This window comes from Oryctolagus cuniculus, chromosome 2 (genome assembly GCF_051225735.1).
Source record: "Oryctolagus cuniculus isolate XC-2025 breed Fujian yellow rabbit chromosome 2, ASM5122573v1, whole genome shotgun sequence".
In the NCBI taxonomy this organism is placed as follows: domain Eukaryota; kingdom Metazoa; phylum Chordata; class Mammalia; order Lagomorpha; family Leporidae; genus Oryctolagus; species Oryctolagus cuniculus.
In genome coordinates this window covers 12,385,831-12,412,609 of record NC_142868.1, presented here as the reverse complement: position 1 = coordinate 12,412,609, position 26,779 = coordinate 12,385,831, and the positions used below count along the sequence as shown (strand labels likewise).

At 40.2% G+C, this 26,779-nt stretch overlaps 1 long non-coding RNA gene across 2 annotated transcripts in view; it reads left to right on the top strand.

The window, feature by feature from the left end:
- Positions 1-26,779, top strand: part of LOC127486441 (uncharacterized) — a 620,188-nt gene that overhangs the window by 385,268 nt on the left and 208,141 nt on the right. The gene's annotated exons all lie outside the window — the stretch shown is intronic.

The following is a 26,779-nucleotide window of genomic DNA, read 5'->3' as shown; positions in this document are numbered from 1 at the left end:
CTGCGGTGCTGACACCCCGGGTCTAGTCCCAGTTGGGGCGCCGGATTCTGTCCCAGTTGCTCCTCTTCCAGTCCAGCTCTCTGCTGTGGCCTGGGATGGAGGATGGCCCAGGTCCTTAGGCCCTGCACCCGCATGGGAGACCAGGAGGAAGTACCTGGCTCCTGGCTTCCAATCAGCGCAGCACAGGCTGTAGCGGCCACTTGGGGGGTGAATGAATGGAAAAAGGAAGACCTTTCTCTTTGTCTCTCTCTCTCTCTCTCTCACTGTCTAACTCTACCTGTCCAAAAAGAAAAAAAAAAAAAAGAAGAAGAAGAGTATAGGGTTATTATCCACAGTATCTGAAATGCGAATCACAACTCCATCTCTTTCTTTCTCAACCATGGCAACAAATTTGAAGCGGCAGTGAGAGTGATAGTACCAAAGAAATAAAGTTGAATCCACTATAATCCATTTTGTTAAAAGTGAATCCTTTGCAAATTTCAAAAATTGATCTGTAGCAAATATCCCATATGATACACATCACCACCGAGTCAAGATTTTCCCCATTAGAGTAAGAGCTCCAAGAGCAGAGTTGTTATGCCTGGTTTAGTCTTCCCCCAACAGGCGGTGCTGATCACCTGGGCACTGTGTTAAACACAGCAGATGCATGGCATATTTGTCATAACCAGTTGCACCTATGTTTCTGGCACAATATAGATGGTGTGAGTGTAATAACTGCCTGGTGCAGGGCTGGGGGCATCAGGGAGAGGGATGTCACAAGGTGAGAAGTCACACATGAGACTTAGTCTACAGTCTGAACAAGTCAGAGCATTGCTACATCCCAAATGTGCGCTGCTGCTAAGCTTACAGTAGCTGTTCGGCACTTTGAATTTTCACAATCAATAAACATTGATAAAACCACTTTTCTTTTAGGCTGGAGTATAACATTATGATGTCATCTGTGTTACTTCATCTCTTTTGAATACGGGTCATTTCAGAGGGGCTTCATACAATGACTGTCTTTGAGTGGGACAGATTATGGGCTTCTGGAAGAGACTGCCCTGGGGACTTTTCTTTTGAGGTGTAGTGTACAAAAGGGAAGGGTCATCGTCTTGGAGAGGTTGGGGCCACTGCTTTAAAGATGCCGCCATCTCAGCCTGTTCCTCTTCTCCTTTCTCTGTGCCCCGTCTAGCCCCTCCTTCACACAAGAATCCGGAAGCCACATTTATACCTCCATGTCTCTCAGTCTCGGTCCTGAGCTCCTCTTTTCCTCTATGCAGTCCAGGGCGGATCGGAGAACAGTTTTGAGGACCAGAGCCAGTGGAGAGGCTGGATTAGATGCTCATGGTGATCACTTTGCCAAGTGATTCTGAGATTTTTAACTGTGCAGTGTCTTAGAAGAGAAAAGACAAGTTTGTTCTTTTTATGTTTATTTTGTTTATTTGAAAGGTACAGTGAGAGAGAGAGAGAGAGAATCTTCCATATACTGGTTCACTCCCCAAATAGCTGCAACTGACAGGGCTGGGCCAGGCAGAAGCAAAGAGTTGGGAGCTTCATTCATGTCTCCCACATGGGTGCAGGGCCCCAGGGACTCAGGCCAAAATCTGCTGCTTTCCCAGGCACATTAACAGGGAGCTGGATTGGAAGTGGAACAGCCTGACTCAAACCAGTACCCGTATGGGATGCTGGCATTGCACGTGTATGCTTAACCTGTTATGCCACAGTGCCAGCCCCTGATGAGGTCTGCTTTGAGGGCTCGCTTCTCTTTTTTCTGGCATATTCTTTCCCCCCAAATATGTATTGATATAACAGGCTTCCACAAGCCTCTGGCAATTATCAATGTGTTGAAGTGCTAGCCATTTTTGCCATTTTAAAAAAAGATTTGTTTATTTATCTGAGAGGCAAAGGGAGAGAGAGAGAGAGAGAGAGAGAGAGAGAGAGAGAGAGAGAGGTAGGTGTCTTCTATCCAGCAATGGCCAGAACTGCACCAATCTGAAGCCAGGAAATAGGAGCTTCTTCCAGGTCTCCTACTCAGGTACAGGGGCCCAAGGACTTGGGCCATCCTCCAATGCTTTCTCAGGCACATTAGCAGGGGTCTGGATTGGAAGCGGAGCAGCTTGACTTAAACCAGTGCCTGTATGCGATACTGGCACTTCAGGTGGCAGCTTTACCCACTATACCAGTGCCAGCCCCAAGCACTAGCCATTTTTATTGATAAAAAGAGAGCTGAGGCAGAAATGCTAAAACCTCTAGCTCCATCATTTCCAGGGGAGTCCCAGAACAAACACGTCTTCTTCCCTGTGACTGCCTGAGAGAGGTAAGTCACCAAGAGCACGTGTTACCCTCACCCCTAAGGTTTTCACCTTGCCTGTGTGGGTGTGAGGTTTCCCAGGGCATCTGAGGCAAAGAGAAAATTCTGTTCAAAGAAAATGTCCTGAGTCTGGGACATCCTGTTGGTGAGTGAAACACACACCAGAAAGGATTTCCCCACAGGCCTTGTTGATTGTTCAAATTAAAAGCACTGTGGGCTTCAACATCTGACTTGAACTCCCAATGACTGAACTTCTTTCTAAGCTTCTTTCTAAGCTGCAATAATAAAAAATTACTTAGGGGCTGGTGCAGTGGGCTGTCTCTGCCTGTGACACAGGCATCCCTTATTGCAGCACCAGTTCCAGTCCTTGCCATTCTGCTTCTGATCCAGCTCCCTGGTAATGTACCCAGGAAAGCAGCAGAGGATTACCCAAGTTGCCACCCACATAAGAGTCCTGGATGGAGGCTCCCAGCTTTGGCCATTGGTGCCATTTGGCCAGTGGATGGAATGTCTCTTTCTTTCTGTCCCTCTTTCTCTCTCTGTTACTCTGCCTTTCAAATAAAAAATCTTTAAAAAATTCTTAAAACATTTATACAGTTATTAAAACCATAAGTCCACTCATAAAGAGAAGACAAAATTTGAAAGGGAGTTTAAAACAAAAAGTGATAGCAATGATCAGGATTTCCAAACTTAATCATAGTCAAGTGCCCGTGCCATTCCATCCTAGTTTCTGATTTATACTTCCTACAAATAAAAGCTGGTAAAATGGAAGTATTTACTTGGCATTTATTGTATACATTAGAGGATTTGTGAATCTGGTATTTAATTTGTTGGCATCAGGGCTGCTTTGTGGGACTTGTCAATCAGTTTTCTGACAGGACAAATCGATGTTATTTTAGAGACGAAGGTCAGTGGCCAAGTGAGAAGAAAAGGGATCCCTGCACTTGGCAGAGGGCCACCGGGAAGCCCTGCCTGCAACCTAGGAGAAGGAGGCAGTCTCCGATACTATCTTTTCATGACAGCGTTAGAGTATAAATTGCAAACTGGCTTCCAAGGGCTGAACTACAATCCATAAATACGTTTTGCAGAGTTCTCAATGCATTTAAGATGTTAAAAAAATTTGGGAGTGGTGGATTAACTGTCATCACTTGGAGAATCATATAGAAGTTGAAGTACAAGTGCTAACTATTGCAAAATAATGTGAAATTCTGGCCCATTGGAGTTGGGAGCCATGGCTCCATCTATCTGGGGCATGAGCTACCAAGTCTGCCATAGTTCCCACCTGACCTGGTTTGCTCATATCACATGCTTGACCTCTATGGGCATTTGATCTTTGGACCCTGTTTTAGACACTGGCACCTTCCAAAGACTATGATGGGGGATTAGTTATTAAAAATTTTTGATATTCATGTGAAATTCAAATTTAACTTGATATCTCATACTATATCTGATATCCTTACAGTGGTAAGCAGTGTTCTAGGATGTCCCCCAAAACTCCCACACCCCTGCTTCCTGTGCTGTGTGTGACCCTCCCCCTGGAGTAGACCACGACAGAACATGAAAGACTTCACTCCTGTGATTAGGGATTACATAACACAGACCTTAAATAAGGTCTCCGATGAGCTGACTTCAAGTTGATCAAAAGGAAGGGCCTCTTGGGTGTGGATGAGACACTACGGGGTGAGCCTCTGAAAGAGACTGTTCCCTTCTTGGGGGAAAATTGTGGCATTTAAGAGAGTCTTCTGCTAGTCTTGAAGCTGTAGATGGCCATGGTGTGGAAGACTGGAGGGGTACGCAACCACCTGAAAGTTGTCAGATACTTCCAGGAAGAGACAGGCATTTCAGTTATAGAGTCAGACAGGTTGATTTCAGCCATGTGAGATCCTGAGCAGAGAAGTTGACCCATGCCCAGTTTCCTGGGTTCTGGAAACTGACATCATACATTTGTGGTGTCTAGAGTAACTGAATGTGGTAAAATTCATTAAGCAGCAGTGGAAAGCTAACGAACACATCATAGTCTGAGTTTCTTTCTCTTGATTTGAAAATTTCTCAACCAATTTTTGATGCCCATAAACCCATAAGAAGGGGCAGGACCTGGCCTCATTTTCCCTCTGAATGAGGGAACATTCAGGGCTTCTTTCATATCTTAAGTTCTGGCTCCCAATAGAACCCATACCTCTGTCTTTGCAGAGGAAATTTAATGTCATCATATACAGGATAATATGAGGATTGATGGGGAGGATAACATGGACGTTATTAGACTTCTCTTGGCTTCTCTTGCCTCTCCCTTTCATGGACTCTCTCCTGTATTGGTGGATGTCTAACTTCTCATTCTGTTGCCCTCCTTCCCAATTTATTTTTCCATCTTTTTAAATGTCTCCATCTTTCCTAATCTAAACTATTAATCAAAGAATCTAAGAAGACCAGTAGTTCCCTATTTCTATATCCAGAAATGGAAACAAAGAGAAGAGGACTTCTGATTATCTATTGCAAACCATCCTTAGATCCATCCACAAGTCTGCAATTTAGGCAGGGCTTGGGGGCTTCAGATTCTTTCTGCTTCTTGTGGCATTGGCTGAGGTTGCTCAGCTGGAGCTGGAGGATTCACTTCTGAGGTCAGTCGCTCACATGCTGGGGAGTTGGTGGGGCTTCTGGCCTCGTTTCATTCTAAATGGGCCTCTCCTCGTGACTCTTTGGACTTCTCTACAGTATGATGACTAGAATTCCAAAAGACAGGAAGGAAAGTTTGCCAATTTCCTGAGGTCTAGCTTTGGAAACCTGTATGGCACCACTTCTACTGAATTCCTTTGGTTAAGTCATTGTAGAGACAAGAACAGGAGAGGTAGATTAATGTTCTTTATCAGAGGATGCCAAAGAATTTGCTGTCAGTTTTCATTTTCTGTTTTTACCAAAGCATATGAATTATCAACCCATTATTTCAATGTCCTTTAATTATAGAACCATTTTAGTCAAACTGTTATGGCTGAGGAGGGATTGTGGGGTTCTGAACATGACTCCAATTATAAGGGAAAAGACAAAGGCTGCATCACTTAACAATGAATGTGGTTGAGGCAATTTTCCTTAGAATGCATCTTAGTGCATTTTTTGCTGCTATAGCAGATTATCTGAAGCTGAGTAATTTATAGTGAATAGAAGTTTATTGAATTGGAATTCCAGTGTTAAGGGACTTGCATCCTGGCAAAGGTCTTTGTGCAGTGTTATCATGTGGAAGAGTGGCAGAGAGATAGCAAGAAAGAGAAAACAAGAGAGTTCCAAACTTAAAGTTTTATAGGGGACAAGCATGCAACATATTCCAAAAGCCTTTAGAAGGCTTTGGACAGGGCCTCCTTCAGAGTGTGTGTGGCCCAGGGCAGACTTTTTCTGTTTGGGTCCATGTCAATATAGACAATTTGTTTTAAAATGTATTTCCTTTTTGCTTAAGAATGGGCTCATGGAAGTATAGATCTATTGATAAATATTTAGAATGATGGATGGAAAAGCGTTCTGTGTGTGTGTGTGTGTGTGTGTGAGAATTGTCTAATCCAGTACATGCGAGAGTCACATAGAGCAGTGAGTTAGTACCATTCTGAGATCAATTCTATACAACCCTGTGAAAGAAACATTCCAGCAAACAGGAGCAATCCACAGCTATGTAACTATTGTTCCCAGAATCAGGGGCAAAATGTGGGGCCCCAGGACAACCTTCTAGGAAGTCTAGTGCTCCTCAGAGTATGCGGTCAACCTCAAGTGCAGAGGGCTAGAGTGCCTGGGCAGGAAGAAAAGGACACCAGGAACTGGGAACACAAGATTTAAAGCAAAGGGACTCTGGTGACCACATCCACTCTTGAATGTTTAGGAACATGGCACTGCCAACCCCTTCTGGTTCTAGTTCCTGGAGGGGACTTGGAAGATCTTGAGGAAGTACTCCCACATACATGACCACCGAAGAGTGGAGCTTGGGACAAGAAGCTCTCTTCTAAGAGTGGTTATTGTGGCAAGCAACATTAAAAAGTATCCAAAACATTAGAAAAAAGTGGTAAGCAAATAAGATGGGCACATGGGTTTGCCAACAATTTGGCTTAGTGTGTATGATGGCAGGTAGATGTTGCTCTCATTTGTTAAGTAGCCAATATTCCTTTCTTCAAGCAGACACACTATGCCCGGCAGGATTCCATTAGATGCATTTCTGGTAGGGCCTGGGCCCTCAGCCACAGCAGTGTGCCCATGAACCAAGTTTGCTTACTTCCCTTTTCATCATGCCATGGTGATTCATTTTGAGTTGATTATTTTATTAGGATATTCCCTGAGGTTTTCACATATGGCTACTCAAAGAGAGGATTTGTTCCACTGGGCTCACAAGAAATAAGGATGCAGTAATTTGAAGCTGTGGATAGGTACCTTTTTCTGCCAAATGATGGAAACCACCTACAGTAGAAGACAATGAGACCAATATTCAAAAGAAAACAGAAGCCATCAGAAAAGTAGGAAAACAGGGAAGATGATACCTTCCCAGTGCCTGTGTCCAGCTGTGCTTGAGAACTATCATCAACTCTACTGTGTTCAGTGCTTCAGTTATATAAATATAAATATATATATTATATTATATAGTGTGTATATATAATCATTTGTACTTCAGCTATTCTTGGATAGGTTCTGTCTTTAATAATGAAGAGCCGTCTTCCATATGTTTCTCTACATAAGGGAAGAAGAGTAAATTCTTTCTCCTTTACACATGTACCAACATAATTCCCACAAAGTGTAGCATGTTTAAATTCAACAAAATCATACCAAGGTTCTACTGAATTCTACTCATACTCAACACTTTAGATGATGATGATAGATCCGAGAATCTGAGCTTGAGAAATTTATTTGTAAGTGACTTATTGAGGGAGTGATCTTGGGGAATTCCTGTGAGGCAGTAAGAAGACAAAGAAGACAAGAAAGATGTTGAACAAAGTCAAATCTAGCATCAGCCTTATCCTGGGCAGAGTTTGGGAGTGTAATACACAGCACAGAGTCCACCCAGCTTTAAGGCAAGAATCTTAAGACTTGTAATACACATATCAATTGGTCACTGGTGACTGTCTCCTCCACTGAAGACAAAAATCTCCATTGGAGTTTGAATTGCCCAGGGTCAACCCTTAGAAGATAGCAAGTGTGAGCTCTGGGCATCAGCACAGACAGGAGCCAGGGAAAGGACACACCTGTTAAAGGGACCCCACGGACTCTAGTCAGGCACAGACAACAAGAACAGCCTTGGCTTTCTAGGTACAGTCAGTGTCCCTCGGTATGCATTGGTCCCAGGACACACCCTCAAATACCAAAATCCAGGGATACTCACAGCTTTGTATTTGCATGAAACTTGTGCACATCTTCCAAAATACTTTACATTTTTAAGATATTTATTTATTTATTTGAAAGGAAGACTTACAGAGAGGCAGAGGCAGAGAGAAAGAGATCTTCCATCTGCTGCTTTGCTTCCCAGATGCCACAAAGGCTGGAGCTACACCAATCTGGAGGCCAGGAACTTCTAGGTCTCTCACATGGGTGCAGGGACCCAAGGACTTGGGCCATCTTTTACTGCTTTCCTAGGCCATAGCAAAGAGCTGGATTAGAGCAGCTGGGTCTCAAACTGGTGCCCATATGGGATGCCAGCATTGCAGGCAGTGGCTTTACCAGGTATATACCACATTGCCAGCACCCCCCCAAATATTTTTAATTATCTTTAGGTTACTCATAATGCCTATACAATATCAATACTCTATAAATAGTTGTTATTGTATTGTTTAGTGTTACATTGTTAATGACAAAGATTTTTGTATTTGGTACAGAGATAATTTTTTTTCTGAGTATTTTCTATCCACAGTTTTTTTAAATCCACGGAACCTGTGATACAGTGGGTCAAATGTACTCACAATTTGGAAAATGTTGGCAAATATAATAGAACTTGTGTGTGTGTGTGTGAGAGAGAGAGAGAGAGAGAGAGAGAGAGATATTAAATTTTTTAGATTATTTATAGTGATTGTTTAGTGGGAATGTAAAGGTAATAAATAAACAGGGAAGCGGGGACTATAATTTTGAATAAAACCATGTAAGGCACTGAGATGTATGTGTCAATCAAAGCTCATATTAACTTGATTCTTTTGCACCTTCTATAGCTCTGTATCTCTCACTTCTATTATATTAATGTATCTGTTCTAAGAATGGAAGGTTTGAGTGGGAAAACTTTTTATAGTCATTTCAATTTTCTTCTAGTTTATTTTTCATTACTTTGTAGATACACAGGGCTGATGGAGAATATCTTGGATGGAGCGTCTCTTTTTTGCATTTTTTTAAGATCTGAAAGAGATTGAGACAGAGAGAGCTCCCATCTACTGATTCACTCTCTAAAAGGCCAGGGCAGCAGGAGACTAAAGCCAAGATCAGAAACTCAATCCTGGTCTCTCTCATGGATGGCAGAGACCCAATTACTCAACAAATAACTTGCTGCCTTCTAGTGTCTGTATGAGCAAGAAGCTGGAGTCCAGGATCCATATTCAGACATCAAGCACAGGCCCTCCAATATGTGGTATAGGCATCCTAACTAGTATCTTAATTAATAGACCAAATGCTACCTCTAAATTTTCTTGGTTTATGAAAAATGTATAATCAGATAACATGTTTTTGTAAAATTTGTTCCTAGTGTGCATGAAAACGGATTAATTGCAATTCTTGGGTTCTATCATACTATCATTGTCCATGCATCTCTGTTAATTTTTTTTACCTTTTTATGTTGTTGCTTCAGTTCCCTTTTCTTTATACCACTGTGCCCCTCCCTGTATTATTCGTATAGTACTAGTATACACAGAATAATATATAGATGTAACTTATTCATTTTCTTTGCTGCATGAAAGTGTGTTTTCAGTTAAATCACAGTTTATCCATTTTCTTGTCCATGAACCTTTGGATTCTTTCCAATGTTTGGCTCCTCTGCATTGTATTGCTAAGCACATTCTTATATGCATCTCCTGGTACACATGTGAAAGTGTTTTTCTTGGGTCTATGCCAAGAAGGGAAATTGCTTGTGGGTGGAATATACAAAAGGTTGTCTTTACTAGAGAATTCCAAATTACTTTCTAAAATTTTTGTACCACTTTTGTTCATAAAAGCCTCATCTAAGAGCTCCCTTCAAAATCTGGTATTGTTCAAAATTTTAAATTTTGTACATCACAAATTTATCCAAAAACACTGGTTCCTATTCAATAAATTGGTTGGAAAATCACATATTGTATCTTTTTTCATTTTTCCAATGGAAATGTATGCCCAACCGTGGAGGTAAAACATTTCTTTGTCCCATTTTTAGGTCATTAAATTTTTGCTATTTCACCTCTGTTCATACTTTAAAACTCATTTTTATACTTATTTGTTTTGTCTTTTCATTATACATCTAAAGGAGCTCTTCATATAGTCTTGACTCTATCATATACAAATTAATTTTGCTACTCATATATTTTTTGAGTCAATAGTTTGTTTTCTGTTATTTCAGGTATCTTTGATAACTTAAAATATCTTATGTTCTAAATATCTTAAGTTCCTTTTCAAATTTTCTGTATTAAATTCACATATTTTAAAATTTATTTATTTATTTGAAAAAGACAGAGAATCAATCTTTCATATACTGATTCACTCTGAATGTGTCTAAGAGCCAGACAAGAAAAATTCAAAAACCCAGAAGTCAACCTGGATTTTGCACATGGGTGGCAGAGACCTATGTACTTGAGTCATCACGTTATGCTTCCCAGGATGTAATTAGCTGGAAGCTAGAATCAGAAATGAAGCCGGGACTTGAACCCAGGCACTCTCATGTGTATTGTGAGCATTCCCAGTGGTGCCTTAACCTCTACTCCAAACATTCACCCAACAGATGTGTGCACAAGGCCATGTTTGATGCAGCAGTTAGGATACCCATATCCACATCAGATTACCTTGGTTTGAGGCCATGCTCTATTCCTAGTTCTAGATTCTTATTAATGTGAAACCTGGGAGGCAGCAAATGATCTATCAATAATTGGTTCTCTATCACCTCATGTGAGAGACTTGTACTGATTTACTGGTTCCTGGCTTCATGTGAGAGTTCTCTTTGTCTGTCTCTGCCTCTTTGCTTAAAAATTTATACATACAAAAAATTGTGCATGTGTGTCTATATGTTTATTTAGAAGAATATATTTTAAAATGTTAATATTTATTATTAACTTAAGATTTTTTATTCTTTTAAATTTTATTTAAGATATACAAATTTCATGATTTTCTATATACAGATCTAGGAACATAGTGATATTTCCCACCCTACCTTCTCTCCTGGCCATGCTTCCGCCCTTCTTCTTCTTCTCTCTCCTATTCCCACTCTTAATTTTGACAAAGATCTATTTTTAGTTGAATTTATACAAATAAGATTAACCCAACACTAAAACACTATGTAAAGGGTTCAACAAATAGTATGAAGAAAAATCACTGTTCCATGACTATAGAGACAAGGACTGTAAACAATTATCAAAACTAAAGCTGTCAATTTCACTTCTCTATATAGTACCTTTTAGGTACTCTATTTAGTTATCAGAGATCAGGGAAAACACATGTATTTGTCTGCTTGACACTGGCTTATTTCATAAAGTACATTGGTTTCCATTAGCATCCATTTTGTTGTAAAAGTCAGGTTTTCATATTTTTATTGCTGCATAGTTTTCATAATGTATACGTACCATAATTTCTTTATCCAGTCAACAGATGATGGACATCTGGACTGATTCCATGTCTTAGCTATTGTGAATTGAGCTTCAAAAACATGGAGTACAGATAACTCTATCATATGCTGATTTCATTTCGTGTGGGTAAATTCGTAGTAGTCAGATTTCTGCGTCATATGGTAGATCTTTTTTAAGATTTCTGAGATCTCTATAGCGTCTTCGAAAACGGCTGTACAGGTTACATTCCCACCAACAATTAGTGTACCTTTTCCCCCATATCCTTGGCAGCATTTGTTGTTTTTATTTTCTGTATGAGAGCCATTCTAACTGGTGTGAGGTAAAACCTCATTGTGGTTTTGATTTGCATTTCCCTGATAGCTGAGCATTTTTCAAGTGTCTGTTGGCCATTTAAATTTCCTCTCTTGAAAAATTCCCATTCAATTCCTTCGCCTATTTTTTAACTGGATTTTTCGTTGAATTTCTTCAGCTCTTTAAGATTCTGGATATTAACCCTTTAACAGTTGCGCAGTTTGCAAATTTTTTCTCCCATTCTGTTGGTATCCTCTTCATGTCTTTGAGTGTTTCTTTTGCAGTGCAGAAGCTTCCTAGCTTGATGTAATTGCATTCATTTGTCAATTTTGCTTAGATTGCCTGAGCTTCTGGGGTCTTTTCTCAGAAGTCTTTATTCTAATGTCTTGCAGAGTTTCCCCAATTTTTACTATTAATTTGATGATTTGGGGTCATGGTTTAGGTCATTGATCCATTTTTAGGGGATTATTGCATAAGATGTAAGGAAAGGGATGCTGTTGCCACAGGTGGAGGCTTAACCTACTATACCACAGCACCTGCCCCTTGTTGAGGATTTTTCCCTCTATTTTGATCAAGGATATTGGTCTATAGTTCTCTTTCTCTGTTGTTTCTTTTTTCTGATTTTAGAGTTAGGGTGATGTTGGCTTTCTAGAAGGAATTCAGGAGGATTCTCTCTCTTTCAATTTTTTTAATAGCTTGGAAGGAACTGGAATTAATTCCTCTTTAAATTTCTGGTAGACTTCAGCAATGAAACCATTTGCCCTAAGCTTTTCTTTGTTGGGAGGGTCTATTGTTGAGTGAATCTCTGCCTTGCTTACTGGTCTATTTAGGTTTTCTATGTCTTCATTACTCAATTTTGGTATATTGTGTCCAGGAATCTATCTAGACTTTCTAATTGTTGGCATATAGCTCCTCATAGAAATTCTTGATGATTCTTTCTGTTTCTGTGCTCTCTCTTGTTGCACTTCTCTTTTTCATCTCTGGTTCTATTGATTTGGATCATCTCCCTTTTTTTGGTTAGTTGGGCCAATGGTTAATCAATTTTGTTTATTTTTTCAAAAAGCCAACTGTTCATTTCACTGATCTTTTGTGTTGTGTTTTTTATTTCAATTTTGTTATTACTCCTTTGATTTTAATTATTTCTTTCCTCCAGCTAATTTGGGATTTGGTTTGTTGTTGTTTTTCTAGGTGCTTCAGATGCACTGATAGCTCATTTGATGCCTTTCCAATTTCTTCATGTAGTCACCAATTGCTATATTTTCCCTTTTAATGTTTTTTGCTGTGTCCCATAAGTTCTGACATGTTGTATTGTTGTCTTCACTAGTTTACAGAAATTTTTTGATTTCTCTTTGATTTCTTATATGACCCACTGTTCATTTAAGAGCATGTTGTTCAGTCTACATGTGTTTGCATATGATCTAGAGATTCCTGAGTTGTTAATTTTTAGCTTAATTCCATTATGGTCAGAAAAAAATGAATGGTATAATTTAGTTTATTTGAATTTGCTGAGACTTGCTTTATGACCTACCATATGGTCTATCCTAGAGAATGTTCCAACACTGATAGAAAGAATGTGTATTCTGCAGTGATGGGATAAAAAGTTCTGGAGATATCCATTAGGTCCATTTGGTCCATAGTGTCGATTACCTCTGTTGTTTCTTTGCTAATTTTCTGTCTGCTTGATCTGTCAATTGATGAAAGTGGCTTGTTGAAGTCCTCCATTACTGTTGTATTTGAGTCTTCAGATCCATTGCTATTTGTTTTACATAGCCAGGCACCCTGGCATTGGGTGCATATACATTTATTATAGTCACATCTTCCTGTTGAATTGATCCCTTAATCATTACATAGTGCCCTTCTTTGTCTCTTTTAGCAGTTTTTGTGTTAAAGTTTATTTTGTCTGATGTTAGGATAGCTATACCTGCCTTTTTGGCTTTCCATTAGAATGGAATATCTTTTTTTAACTTTTATTTAATGAATATAAATTTCCAAAGTACGGCTTATGGATTACAATGGCTTCCCCCACATAACATCCCTCCCACCCGCAACCCTCCCCTTTCCCACTCCCTCTCCCCTTCCATTTACATGAGGATTCATTTTCGATTCTCTTTATATACAGAAGATCAGTTTAGCATACATTAAGTAAAGATTTCAACAGTTTGCTCCCACACAGAAACATAAAGTGAAAAATAATAGATGATTTTTTAAATGATGATGAAATCAGATCAGACCTATTGCCATGTTTAATCCCAGTGAAAGTCAAGTTGGGAATTGATAATAATTTCTTCTTCTTTTTTTTTTTTACAGAAGATCAGTTTAGTATACATTAAGTAAAGATTTCAACAGTTTGCACCCCCATAGAAACACAAAGTGAAATATACTGTTTGAGTACTCGTTATAGCATTAAGTCTCAATGTACAGCACATTAAGGACAGAGATCCTACATGAGGAGTAAGTGCACAGTGACTCCTGTTGTTGTTCAGCCAGATCCGAATGCCTTTAGGGCTGATTCGGAGGCCAGAGTGCTGTTTAGGACATCCGCCATTCTATGAGTCTGCTGAGTATCTCGCTTCCCATGTTGGATCACTCTCCCCTTTGTTTATTCTATCGGTTAGTATTAGCAGGTACTAGACTTGTTTATGTGCTCCCTTTGACTCTTAGTCCTTTCATTATGATCAATTGTGAACTGAAATTGATCACTTGGACTAGTGAGATGGCATTGGTACATGCCACCTTGATGGGATTAAATTGGAGTCCCCTGGTATGTTTCTAACTCTACCATTTGGGGCAAGTCAGCTTGAGCATGTCCCAAATTGTACATCTCTTCCCTCTCTTATCCCCACTCTTATGTTTAACAGGGATCACATTTCAGTTAAATTTCAACACTTAAGAATAACTGTGTATTAATTACAGAATTAAACCAGTCATATTAAGTAAAACAGACAAAAAAACTACTAAGAGGATAATGTATTAAGTTGTTCATTAACAGTCAGGGCTATGCTGATCAAGTCACCATTTCTCATAGTGTCCATTTCACTTCAGGAGGTTTCCTTTTTGGTGTTCAGTCAGTTGTCACCGATCAGGGAGAACATATGGTATTTGTCCCTTTGGGACTGGCTTATTTCACTCAGCATGATGTGTTCCAGATTCCTCCATTTTGTTGCAAATGACTGGATTTGTTGTTTCTTACTGCGGTATATTCTTTATCCATCCTTTCACTTTCAGTATGAGTATTTTTGTTGGAGAGGTGTGTTTCTTATAGACAGGAAACAGGTGCGTCTTGTTGTTGTTTTTTTAATCCATTCAGCCATACTCTTTTTTTAAAGATTTTATTTATTTGAGAGGTAGAGTTACAGAGAGAGAGAGAAAGAGAGAGAAAGAGAGAGAAAGAGAGAGAGAGAGAGAGAGAGAGAGAGAGAGAGAAAGAAAGAAAGACAGACATAGACAGAGTAAAAAGTCTTCTATTCACTGGTTCACTCTCCAGATGGATGCAATGGCTGGAGCTGAGCTGATCTGAAGACAGTAACTAGGAGCTTTTTCTGGTCTCCCATGCAGGTGCAAGGGCCTAAGTACCTGGGTCATCTTCTACAACTTTTCAAGACCATAGCAGAGAGCTGTATCAGAATAAGAGCAGTTGGGACGTGAACTGGCACCTATTTGGGATTCTAGCACCACATGTGGAGGTGTACTACACTATGCCACAACACATGTACCCTAGCCTGTATCTTTTAATTATAGAGTTTAAGCCACTTACATTCAAGGTTACTATTGATAAGCAACAACTTAGCCCTGCCATTTTCCCATAAATATTCCTATTTTTTTGACTTTAGATTTCTTTTGTACTTTTACTGGAAAATTTTCACCCTTCACATTCTTTCATAATGATGACTATCTGTGCTTCTGTGTGTAGCCCATCTTTAATATCTTTTGTATGGCTGGATGAGTGGTGACAAATTATTTCCATTTCTGTTTGTTATGGAAGGTTTTTATTTCACCTTTGTTCATAAGTAAGAGCAGGATACAGTATTCTGGGTTGACAGTTTTTCTCTGTTAAGACTTACACTGTGTCTCTTTATTCTCTCCTAGCCTGTAGGGTTTCTGATGAGAAGTCAGCTGTGAGTCTAATTGGGGATCCTCTGAAAGTAATCTGACATTTCTCTTGTGCACATTTTAGAGACTTTTCTTTATGTTTAACTGTTGAAAGTTTGACTACAGTGTGTTGTAGTGAATATCTTTTCTGGTCATGTCTATCAGAAGTTCTATATGCTTATTGTACTAATACATCCCTTTCTTTCTCCAAATTAGGGAAGTTTTCTGTAATTATTTCACTTAATAGGTGTTCTAATCCATTCTGTCTTTTCTAAAAGAACTGCCAAGACCCATATGTTGGGTTGTTTGATAGGATCACATAAATCTCCAACTATTTTTAATTTTTCTAATTCATTCTTCTTTTTCTGGTCTGACTGAAAAAAATATCCAAAGATTTGTCTTCTAGCTTGGATTTTCTTTCTTCCGCTTCACTGAGACTGTTCAGGATTTCCACTGTATTTGTTATTTGACATATTGAATTCTTCATTTCTAATATTTCATTTTGATTTCTCTTCAGAATCTCAATTTCATGGGAAAATTTTTATACATATTATGTATGGATTTCTCTAATTCCTGAATTCACTTCTCATGGCTTCTGAGTAATCCTATGATTAATCTTTTGAATTCCACTTCAGGCATTTCATCAATCTCTTCATCTTCACATGCTGATATTGAACTTTGTTGTTCTACTTTGGGAGTGTCTTGTTGTCTTCCTTTTTCTTTCTTTCTTTCTTTCTTTTTCTTTTCTTTTCTTTTCTTTTCTTTTTTTTTTTTGACAGGCAGAGTGGACAGTGAGAGAGAGAGAGACAGAGAGAAAGGTCTTCCTTTTGCTGTTGGTTCACCCTCCAATGGCTGCCGCGGCCGGCACACTGCGGCCGGCACATTGCACTGATCCGAAGCCAGGAGCCAGGTACTTATCCTGGTCTCCCATGCGGGTGCAGGGCCCAAGCACTTGGGCCATCCCCCACTGCACTCCCTGGCCACAGCAGAGAGCTGGCCTGGAAGAGGGGCAACCGGGATAGAATCCAGCGCCCCAACCTGGACTAGAACCTGTTGAGCCAGTGCCGCAAGGTGGAGGATTAGCCTATTGAGCCACGGCACCAGCCTTCCTTTTTCTTGTTTCTTGAATTTCTGTATTTATGTTAGGCATTTGTGGATATACTTGTTGATTTTTTCTTCTGGTGGGTTTTATCTATGAATTATGTGACTGTGGCTTAGTGGGGTGTCTGCTCTTTCAGTGAATACACAGAGGTGTGTGCTGGGTTGGGATAGGGAGCTCTCCCCAGTGCTCCAGGGTGGGACAAGTATCCAGGGTGACACCCTAGTTGGGCATGGTAGTTCTCTTTTTAGCAAAAAGGAGAGTATGGTCACCTCTGTTGGTGTAATCACACCCTCACCTCCTCTCTTCCAAGTTGATCAATGCCTGGGTGTTGGCCCACAGTGGGTGCAACTCTCAACTGCGCTGCCATATGATCTGCACAAAGGATCTGTGCAGTCTGTGTGTGAATACTGATCCCATTGGTGTGACCCCCTACCTGGCAATCAGGGAGCTCTGAGCATGTGGAGCCACTCACAGTGATTGCCCAGAGACCCAGCTACACCCTCCTCCCTCCCATCCAGTCATAGAGTCCCCACAGTCTTAGCACCTGAGACTCTCTAGTCATGGAATGCAGAGATCCAGCTCTGCCTCACTGGCTTGACCCAGACCCAAGAGGTACAGATGTTCTGAGGGCCAGCTGCCTGTGTGTTCTCTGCCTAGTCTGTTTGAGCCCTTGAGCCTGTGATATGTTGAGAGGTTAGGGGCACCTCACAGTACTTTGTGGGTGCCTACCCCCCATCAGTCCTCCAAGCCAGACTCAAAATCAGTTGGGACTACAGATTTTTTTCCCTCTTGTAGAAGCTCTGGATCACATGCGTGCACAAGAGCTGCAGGCTAAATGTTGCCTTCTTCCCACTGTTGCCAAGAGTGCACCACCAAGCTGCTGCCACCGGTACTGCAGACAAGATGGCATTTTGTCTCAGCGTTTGCTGGGCCTGTGCACAAGAGCTTCTACAGTTACTACTTATGCCCCCCAAATGGCAATCACCCTCTCTTGGCCAGTAATCAGGTGCCATTGTGGAGTAGGCATAGGATGAGAGAAAAATGCCTGTTTTTGGTCAGTGAGTCAGTGGGTATCTGTCCCACTTGGTGCTCCAGGCTGGACTCATGCCACACTCCTCCTCTGGCTGTATCACCAGTGGCAGGGGCTGCTGCAGTCTTATCTCACCTCGCTCTCTAAAATTGGCGCTTTCTCGGGCACTTCTACAGGGGTCATGTTTTTTCTCTGTGTTCCTGCTGCACATCCACCCCTTCCTCACTGATTCACAGCATTCCTCTTTCTTCCATAGAATTTCCACTGTGGTTTCCTCTCTAACTTACCCCTGATAATGTACTTCCTACACTCTCTCTCTTTTTTTTCCACTATTTACTCCTAGCCTAGAACAGAACACCCTTCCGTATTCTACTACCTTGGAATCTCCAATATTTATCATTAAAAATAAGATTAGAAACATTATTAAATATCTTCCTGCTAGTTGTATGTTTGATGTTAAGCAGTTGAAAAACAATAAAGAAATATTTGAAATTTCAGAAAAATTTAAAATCTAACAAGCAGAATGTTTTCTATACCATGATGAGATTCTAACACAGACACTATGAGATATAATAAACTCTGTGTAATGTTTTATATAGTAGAGTTTTGAGTCATCATTTCAAGTCTAAAACATGTAAATTGCCTTAATTTCTTAAAATATAGTTTTAGGAAAGCATGAACAGTAACATAATCTTTGCCATTAATTAGAATTACATTCTTGAATCAAAGAAGCTGAACTTCCATACTTTAGGATAAACACTGAAACCCTCTTGCTATGAAGACTGAGCACTAACTTTTTTTTTAAGATTTATTTTTATTTATTCGCATGACAGAGTTACAGAGAGAGGTAGATCCAGAGAGAGAGAGGTCTTCCATCCGCTGGTTACTCCCCAATTGGCTGCAATGACCAGAGCTGAGCTGATCCGAAGCCAGGAGCCAGATTTTTCTGGGTCTCCCATGTGGGTGCAGGGGCCCAAGGACTTGGGCCATCTTCCACTGCTTTCCCAGGCCATAGCAGAGAGCTGGGTAGGAAATAAAGCAACCGGGTCTCGAACCGGTGCCTATATTGGATGCTGGTGCTGCAGGCCGTAGCTTTAACCTGCTGTACCACAGTGCCAGCCCCTGAGCACTAACATTTTTCAAGGCCAGGTACCCTGCTTGTTACAGGTTATAGCTAGCAAGACTGTTACTAAATTCATGCTTGAAGAAGCAAATGGGTAGGGGTAGGATTAGAAGTTCACTCTGGTGACCTACAAGTACGATATGGAAATGTATGAGACTGATCACCACACTTGAATCACACATTGTGGTATTGGATACAAAAACAAATCCAGCAAAAATTGATGCACACTGAGTTCACAATTTTTCAGAGTTTCTAAATAGTACCTTTACTGATTCTGTTATACATCATTATATTGTATTTTTTAAAAATGTAATCATTGTTGAAAATAACAGGTAGGAATTATAGATCTTATTTTTGAAATTTCTTTTATGATAACAACCATGGTTTGTATAATCCATCAAAGTTTTAAAATGCCCCTTGGAGCAGGCGTCTGGATGTAGTGGTTAAGGAAGGTCTTGGAAGGTGGCATCCCATGTCAGAATGTCTAGGTTTTAGTCACAGCTTCTGTTTCCATTCCAGCTTCCTGCTAATGTGTATTCTGGGAGGCAGAGGTGGGTGATAATTCAATTAGTTTGGTCACTGCCACCTACATAAGATACCCATACTAAGTTCCCAGCTCATGGCTACAGTCTAATAAATAAATTAAATAATAGAAGGCTCTGATCTTCATAAATTCACTTGCTCCTCATGATAATCCTATAATGCACACAAGAATCATTAATTCCACTGAGGCAATCCCATTTCTTTGCATATTTCTGAAGAAATTTAATGGGTGTTAAAGATAGGATCAACCCCAGATTATTTTTCTCCAAATTCAGTATTTTTTTTCTGTCCCAGAATGGGACCTAGGAAATACAGCCACTCAGTAATTGACTGAATTGACAGAGATTTCTGTTTCTGGATGCAATTGAGAAATCAACCGGTTTTACAAGAGAAACTACATTCCAACATGAAATAGTTAAAGCAGCTCCTCTCTTCCAGGGAAGGAAGAAAGGAAGGCAGTAGTAGAAGTAGAGACAAATTGAAACCAGGGAGTCAGTTGGAGAAGCCCTAAAGGGTAACCCAGGTGTCAACATGCAGACACATCACAGAAAAGAATGCCAGACTGCTGCCAGGGCTCTATCTAAAGCCTGCAGTTCTGCATGTGCGGGGTCTTTTGGCTGAAGAATAAGTGGAGTCAAGGGAAAGTCAGTGCCACCAGATTAAATCTAGGGTGTCAGGTTTCATGAAGCCAAGTGAGGATGGGGCCCTCAAGGGAATGCAAAATGTATGAGCAAAAACTTGGGGTTGGTTGGGTCAGAGGGGCTATGTGGAGAGTGCTGAGTGATAAATCAATACAGAAAACAAAGGGCTTGACAGAAAGGTGGGGTATTCTTGTTGAAGTATAGTCACTATGGTTTATAATCAAAAGCAGACAAACCAATGTCATTCCTTTGTTCAGTCATTCATTGAATAAACATAAATCCAGCATTAGATGTTGGAAAATTAGAATTAGATATAAAAATACTTTTTTTGTCCTGAGAGAGTTCAAAATCTCTGTGTGGCTGAGGAGCTATATCAACAAAACATTATTATGCAGTTATGAGTGCAATAAATGAAGACTGTGGAAGCACCCAAGAATAATTGCAGGAAGAGTAAGTAGAGGAGTTGAACCTTGGAGGATGTCTCAGAATTAGCAAGGGATGAGAATGGAAATGACACTCTCACAGAAAGATAATAACCAGAAAATACTCTGCGTATGACCCACACGCACAACCGGAAGTAGCCAAATAAAAATCAGCATCATGGAAAGGATGAGGAGAAAAATATACAAACCACTGGGATGTTAAAATTGCTATGAATAGAAACCAGAGTTGTGAACTTTGTGTACACCGTGGAAGAAAGAGAGCATGACCAAGTTATATCATTGTCATTGTCTAAAATAATGAGCACTCCAGTTTCTTGGGGACTCAAATCTACATGAGCTTTTGATTAGGAAGTATTGAGTTAAAAATGACCTATAGAGTGCCAAATTGCCGTTAAATATACAATTATGTTATCCCAAATCAGTTGACATCATTCAAAGGAAGCACTCTGGCTTGTACCCAGATTACAGAATATCAGAGGGAAAGAAACATGACATCAGGTTTCATTTTATTTAAAGACAGAGGGACCAACTTAGTGGCTTTAGTTTTTTGGACTCTGGGAATCCCATTGCCCCAAATATATTTCCCTGAAGTAATGTCAGAAATTCTGATATCAGGCCAGTGCCGCGGCTCACTAGGCTAATCCTCTGCCTGTGGCACTGGCACCTCGGGTTCTAGTCTTGGTTGGGGCTCCGGATTCTGTCCCGGTTGTTCCTCTTCCAGTCCGCCTCTCTTCTGTGGCCCGGGAAGGCAGAGGAGGATGACCCAAGTGGTCGGGCCCTGCACCCACATGGGGTACCAGGAGGAAGCACCTGGCTCCTGGCTTTGCATTGGTGCGGCATTAGCCGTGGTGGCCATTAGGGGAGTGAACCAATGGAAGGAAGACTTTTCTCTCTGTCTCTCTCTCTCTCATTGTCTAACTCTGCCTGTCAAAAAAAAAAAAAAAAAAAAAAAAAAAAAGAAAGAAAGAAATTCCGATATCAGACCTTAAAGATGACCATGTTTTCAAGGAAATGAGACTCAGCATTTTTATACTTAACTCAGACACAAAAAAAAACTGACAAAAACATTCAAAATGTATTGATTAATATTTTAATTTAAAAGGCAGAGAGAAGGAGGAAGGGAAGATGAGAGAGAAGGGAGAAAAGGAGAGAGGGAGAAAGTGAGAGAGAGAAAAAATACAGAGAGATATCTTTTTTTAAAGATTATTTATTTGAGAGGTAGAGTCAGAGAGAGGGAAAAAGAAAGGTCTTCCATCCAATTGTTCACTTCTCAGATGGCTGCAATGGCTGGAGCTGGGCCAATCCAGGAGCCAGAGCAAGAAGCTTCCTCCAGGTCTCCCACGTGCATGCAGGGTCCCAAGTGCTTGGCCTATCTTCCACTGCTTTCTCAGGCCATTAGCTGGGAGCTGGATAGGAAGTGGAGCAGCCAGGACTCAAATAGGTGCCAGTATGGGATGCTGATGCTGCAGGCAGAGGCTTAACCTACTATGACACAGTGCTAGTCCCCATAGAAAGATATTCCATCTATTTGTTCACTTCCCAAATGCCTGCAACTGCTGGGGCTACACCATGGTGAAGCCAGTAGCCAAGAACTCAATCCATTTACAAATGTGGATGACAGCAACACAACTATTTGAGCCTCCCAGGACACACATTATCAGGAAGCTGGCATCAAAAGCAGAGCTGGGGCTAGAACCCAGGCACTCTGATATGGAACACAGGTATTCCAAGCAGCATCTTAACTACTGAATCAAATATCCACCCCAGAAAAATATGTATAACATACAGTTTGTGGAGCCATTCTTGAAGAATCTCCTGATATGTGATTTTTTTTTGTTTATTTATTTGAGAGATGGAGTTACAGACAGAAAGAGGAAGAGACAGAGGAAAAGATCTTCCTTCTGTTGGTTCATTCCCCAAATAGCCGCAATGGCCGGAGCTCCACTGATCCGAAGCCAGGAGCCAGGAGCTTCTTCCAGGTCTCCCACACAGGTGCAGGGGCCCAAGCATTTGGGTCATCTTCTGCTGCTTTCCCAGGCCATAGCAGAGAGCTGGATTGGAAAAGGAGTAACCGGGACTAGAACCGGCATCCATATGCAATGCCGGTCCCGCAGGCAGAGGATTAACCTGTGCCACAGCACCAGCCCCGAAATGTGATTATTAACCAACTAAGAGATAACTGTAGAAGCCTCAACAAAGAAATTGTCCATCAGAATCATACTCAGAAATATAGACTGAACAAACAAGAATATTTTAGCTAGCAAGCAGAGTATAAATACTATGAATATTGACTATTGAAACTATGTAGATTAGGATAGTTGGAAGAGTAGCATAAGAAAAATGAGTGAGTATGCTTATATCCTTATTCTATAGAACCAAAAACAAAAATATACTATTGAATGATGATAATTCATAAGAAATCATACAATCAACTAAAATTGAAGTATAGAAAAAAGAAGAAGATATGTCTTCAGAGTTAAGAACGTGATGATTCTTCATCCCACCTACCTCCCATCCACATCCCTGCCCTTTTTCCTCTTCCTTCTTCCTTTCCCATTCTTATTTTTTATAGAGGTCAATTTTCAGTTAAATTTTATATTCATAAGATTAACCCACACTAAGTAGAGAGGTCAACAATTATTAAGAAAAAAAAATGAAAAAAAAAAAAACAACCAAATAAACAACAAAAAAAATATTGCTCCTTGACAGTCAAGGCAAGGGTTGTTCAAAATCATTGTATCTCAAAGTGTCAGTTTTGCTCCTACAGATTACATTTTAGGTAATGAATTAGTTACCACAGCTCAGAGAGAACATATGATATTTGTCTTCTTGTGACTAGCTTATTTCACTAAGTATAATGGTTTTCAGTTGCATCCATTTTCTTGAAAATGACAGGATTTCGGTTTTTTTTTACCGCTTTGTAGTATTTCATAGTGTATATATACCATAATTTCTTTATCCAGCCTTCAGCTGATGGACATCTGGGTTGATTCCATTTTCTTAGCTATTGTAAATTGAGCTGAGATGAACATGGGGTTACAGATCAGTTTTTCATATTCTGATTTAATTTCCTTTGGATAAATACCCAGGAATGGGATGGCTGGATCATGTGGTAGGTCTATATTCTGCTTTCTGAGATATCTCCATACTGTATCCCATGGTGGCCATACCAGTTTATATCCCCACCAACAGGGATTAACATACTCTTCTCCTCACATCCTCACCAGCATTTGTTGTTTGTTGATTTCTGTATGAGAGTCATTCTAAGCAGGGGGTGGGGTGGGGGTGTGGGGGGGTGTGGAGGGGTGAAACCTTATTGTGGCTTTGATTTGCATTTCCCTGAAGGCTAGAGATCCTGAGCATTTTTTCATGTGTCTATTGGCCACTTGAATTTCCTCTCTTGGAAAAAGTCTGTTTAGGTCGTTTGCCTATTTCTTGAGTAGAATCTTTGTTTTGTGATTGTTTAGTTTCTTGAGCTCTTTTTAGATTCTGGAAGTTAATTCTTTATCAGTTTCATAGTTTGAAAATCTTTTCTTCCATTCTGTCAGTTGCCTCTTCACTTTGCTGAGTGTTTCTTTTGCAGTGCAGAAGGTTCTCAGGTTCATGTAGTCCCACTTGTTAATTTTGGCTTTGATTTTCTGTGCTTCTGGGTTTTTTCCCAAGAAGTCTTTGCCTATGCCAATGTCTTGTATGGTTTTCCCAATGATGTGTGGTAATTTGATGGTATCACATCATAGATTTGGTTCTCTGATCCCCATTGAGTGGATTTTTGTGTAAAATATAAGGTAGGGGTCTTGTTTCATACTTCTGTATGTGGATATCTGGTTTTTCCAGCACCATTTGTTGAAGAGACTATCTTGGCTCCAGGGGTTGATTTTTGCTCCTTTGTCAAGGATAAGTGGTTGTAGATATGTGGATTAATTTTTTGAGTTTCTATTCCATTCCATTGATCTACGTGTCTGTTTTTGTGCCAGCACCAGGTTGATTGTATTTTTTATTATAACTGTCCTATAGTTATGTCTTGAGGTCTGATATTGTGATGCTTCTTTCTTTGTTTTTATTGTTTAAGATTGCTTTAGCTATTTGGGGTCTCTTGTATTTCCATATGAATTTTAGCAATGTTGTTGGTATTTTGATTGGGATTGCGTTGAATCTATAAATTGCTTTCAGTAGTATGGTCATTTTGAAGATGTTTATTCTTCCAATCCATGAATATAGAAAATTATTCCCCTTTTTTATATCTTCTTCTATTTCATTCTTTAATGTTTTGTAATTTTCATCATAGAGATCTTTGCTTTATTCCATGGTATTTAAATATTTTTGTAGCTATTGTGAATGGGATTGATCTTAGAAGATCTTTCTCAGGTATGGCATTGTCTGTGTAGACAAAAGCTATTGATTTTTGTGTGTTGATTTTATATCCTACTACTTTACCAAACTCTTGCTGGCTGGGTGCATCTGGCGTGGTGGAGACCATCTCCCTTGGTTTCTCTTGAACTGCTATGCTTGCCCCTGCAGACTGGGTGGAGGGCCACCCCAATAATTGCTGGGTGCACGCACATGAGTTGGGTGGCCGCTACTTGCCTATGTCCAAAAATGTGCCACCCCTCTCACCGCTGGTTGCATGTCTCTGTTGTAGCAGGGAGCGGGGAGGGAGAGAGACAGGTAGCTTCATTTTGCACCCCCCCCCAATTTGGGTGAGCAGTTGCCGCACTTTTGTGGAGGATGCAGGTCGTAATCGAAAAGGTACAGTTCACTAAGCTCTCCCTCCCACTGTTATCAACAGCAGCATGGGCCTATGGAGTACAATCTCACCTGGCTTGCCAGGGCGGGCACCTTCCCCCCCCAAATCCAAGCTGCTGGGTCTTTTGCTGCATTTCTGTTCTTTGCGCACAGTCTCAGGCTGTTTCTACTGCCTTTGAAGATTCTCTCCCTGCAGTTCCCCCACAGCTTTACCCTGAGAGTGTACTTTCTCCACTTTTTTAACATTAATTTCACACAGCCTAATCAGACCCCCTGTTGCTATTCCACCATCCTGGCACCCCCCCCCCAGTGAAATTATTTTTATATTCAAGAATATCAATACCAACAAAAAGCACAATATGTTGTTAATATTAAACTTAACATATTGAACATATTAATAACTGTAAATGGGCTAATTACAACTGTTTAAGAACTATAGTCAAGTTTCAAAGCAAAACTCAATTCTATGCTGAGAAAAGAGACAACTTTAAAACAAGCAATGATTGAAAATAAAATAATTTAAAAAGGCACACTAGGCAAGAAAGAATAACAATAGGAGCAGCAATTAACTAAAAATAATTGAACTAATGAGTAAAAGCCAAGTTTTTAAGGGGAGGGGACAGTAAGTAGGTAAACACCATTGAATAGTCAAATCAGGAAAAATAGAGCATACAAATTAAATCTAAGAGGTAAGTCAGAATAGGCAGAAGAAATTAAAAAATTATGAGACTACTTAACGTAAAAATAAGTAAACCAGTTGTAAAACTGAAAAAAATGAATGATTATAATGAATTATTATCTGGGAAAACCTAGTGTACTAAAACTGACCCTGGAGGAAATAGAAAGTCTGAAATGGCCAAATATCATCAGAGGCAGATTTGTCCTTTCACATAAGAGTAGAAGTGAATTCTAGCTTTTTGGTCTCAAAATGTGAACAGTTTTGTCACCCTCTTTACCAAAATGGTACATGTTTTTGGAACGTAAAAAGATAGCAAAGTGGCCAGCACCGTGGCTCACTAGGCTAATCCTCTGCCTTGTGGCACCGGCACACCGGATTCTAGTCCCAGTCGGGGCACCGGATTCTGTCCCGGTTGCCCCTCTTCCAGGCCAGCTCTCTGCTGTGGCCAGGGAGTGCAGTGGAGGATGTCCCAAGTGCTTGGGCCCTGCACCCCATAGGAGACCAGGATAAACACCTGGCTCCTGCCATTGGATCAGCGCAGTGCGCCAGCTGCAGTGCACCAGCTGCGGCGGCCATTGGAGGGTGAACCAACGGCAAAGGAAGACCTTTCTCTCTGTCTTTCTCTCTCACTGTCCACTCTGCCTGTCCAGAAAAAAAAAAAAAAAGATAGCAAAGTAAATGCTTACTTGCAATGAAAATATAAAAAGAATAAACTACAAACAAAACCGTAAATCCAGATGCAAATATTACAAAATGGAGGTAATTAATATATTTTTATTAATTATTGCATTTCTATGACAGTTTTTGGCTACATACTTTGCGCCATATTATAGCGATCCTTTTTGAGTATCATTTGCTATAGAAAGATGAAAAAAGTAATTTGATCTTTGCTCTGGCAATGTTAAACTTTGTTCTTTATCATTGTCTCAAAGTGTCTTTCAGCTTCACAGTTCATTACTGAGATGCAAAAACAATTTAGGATTATTGGCAAATTTAGAAAAAAACACCATTAGTCTCTTTCACATGTAAGATAGGTATTTTCAGTTTTCATGTGCACTGGCTAA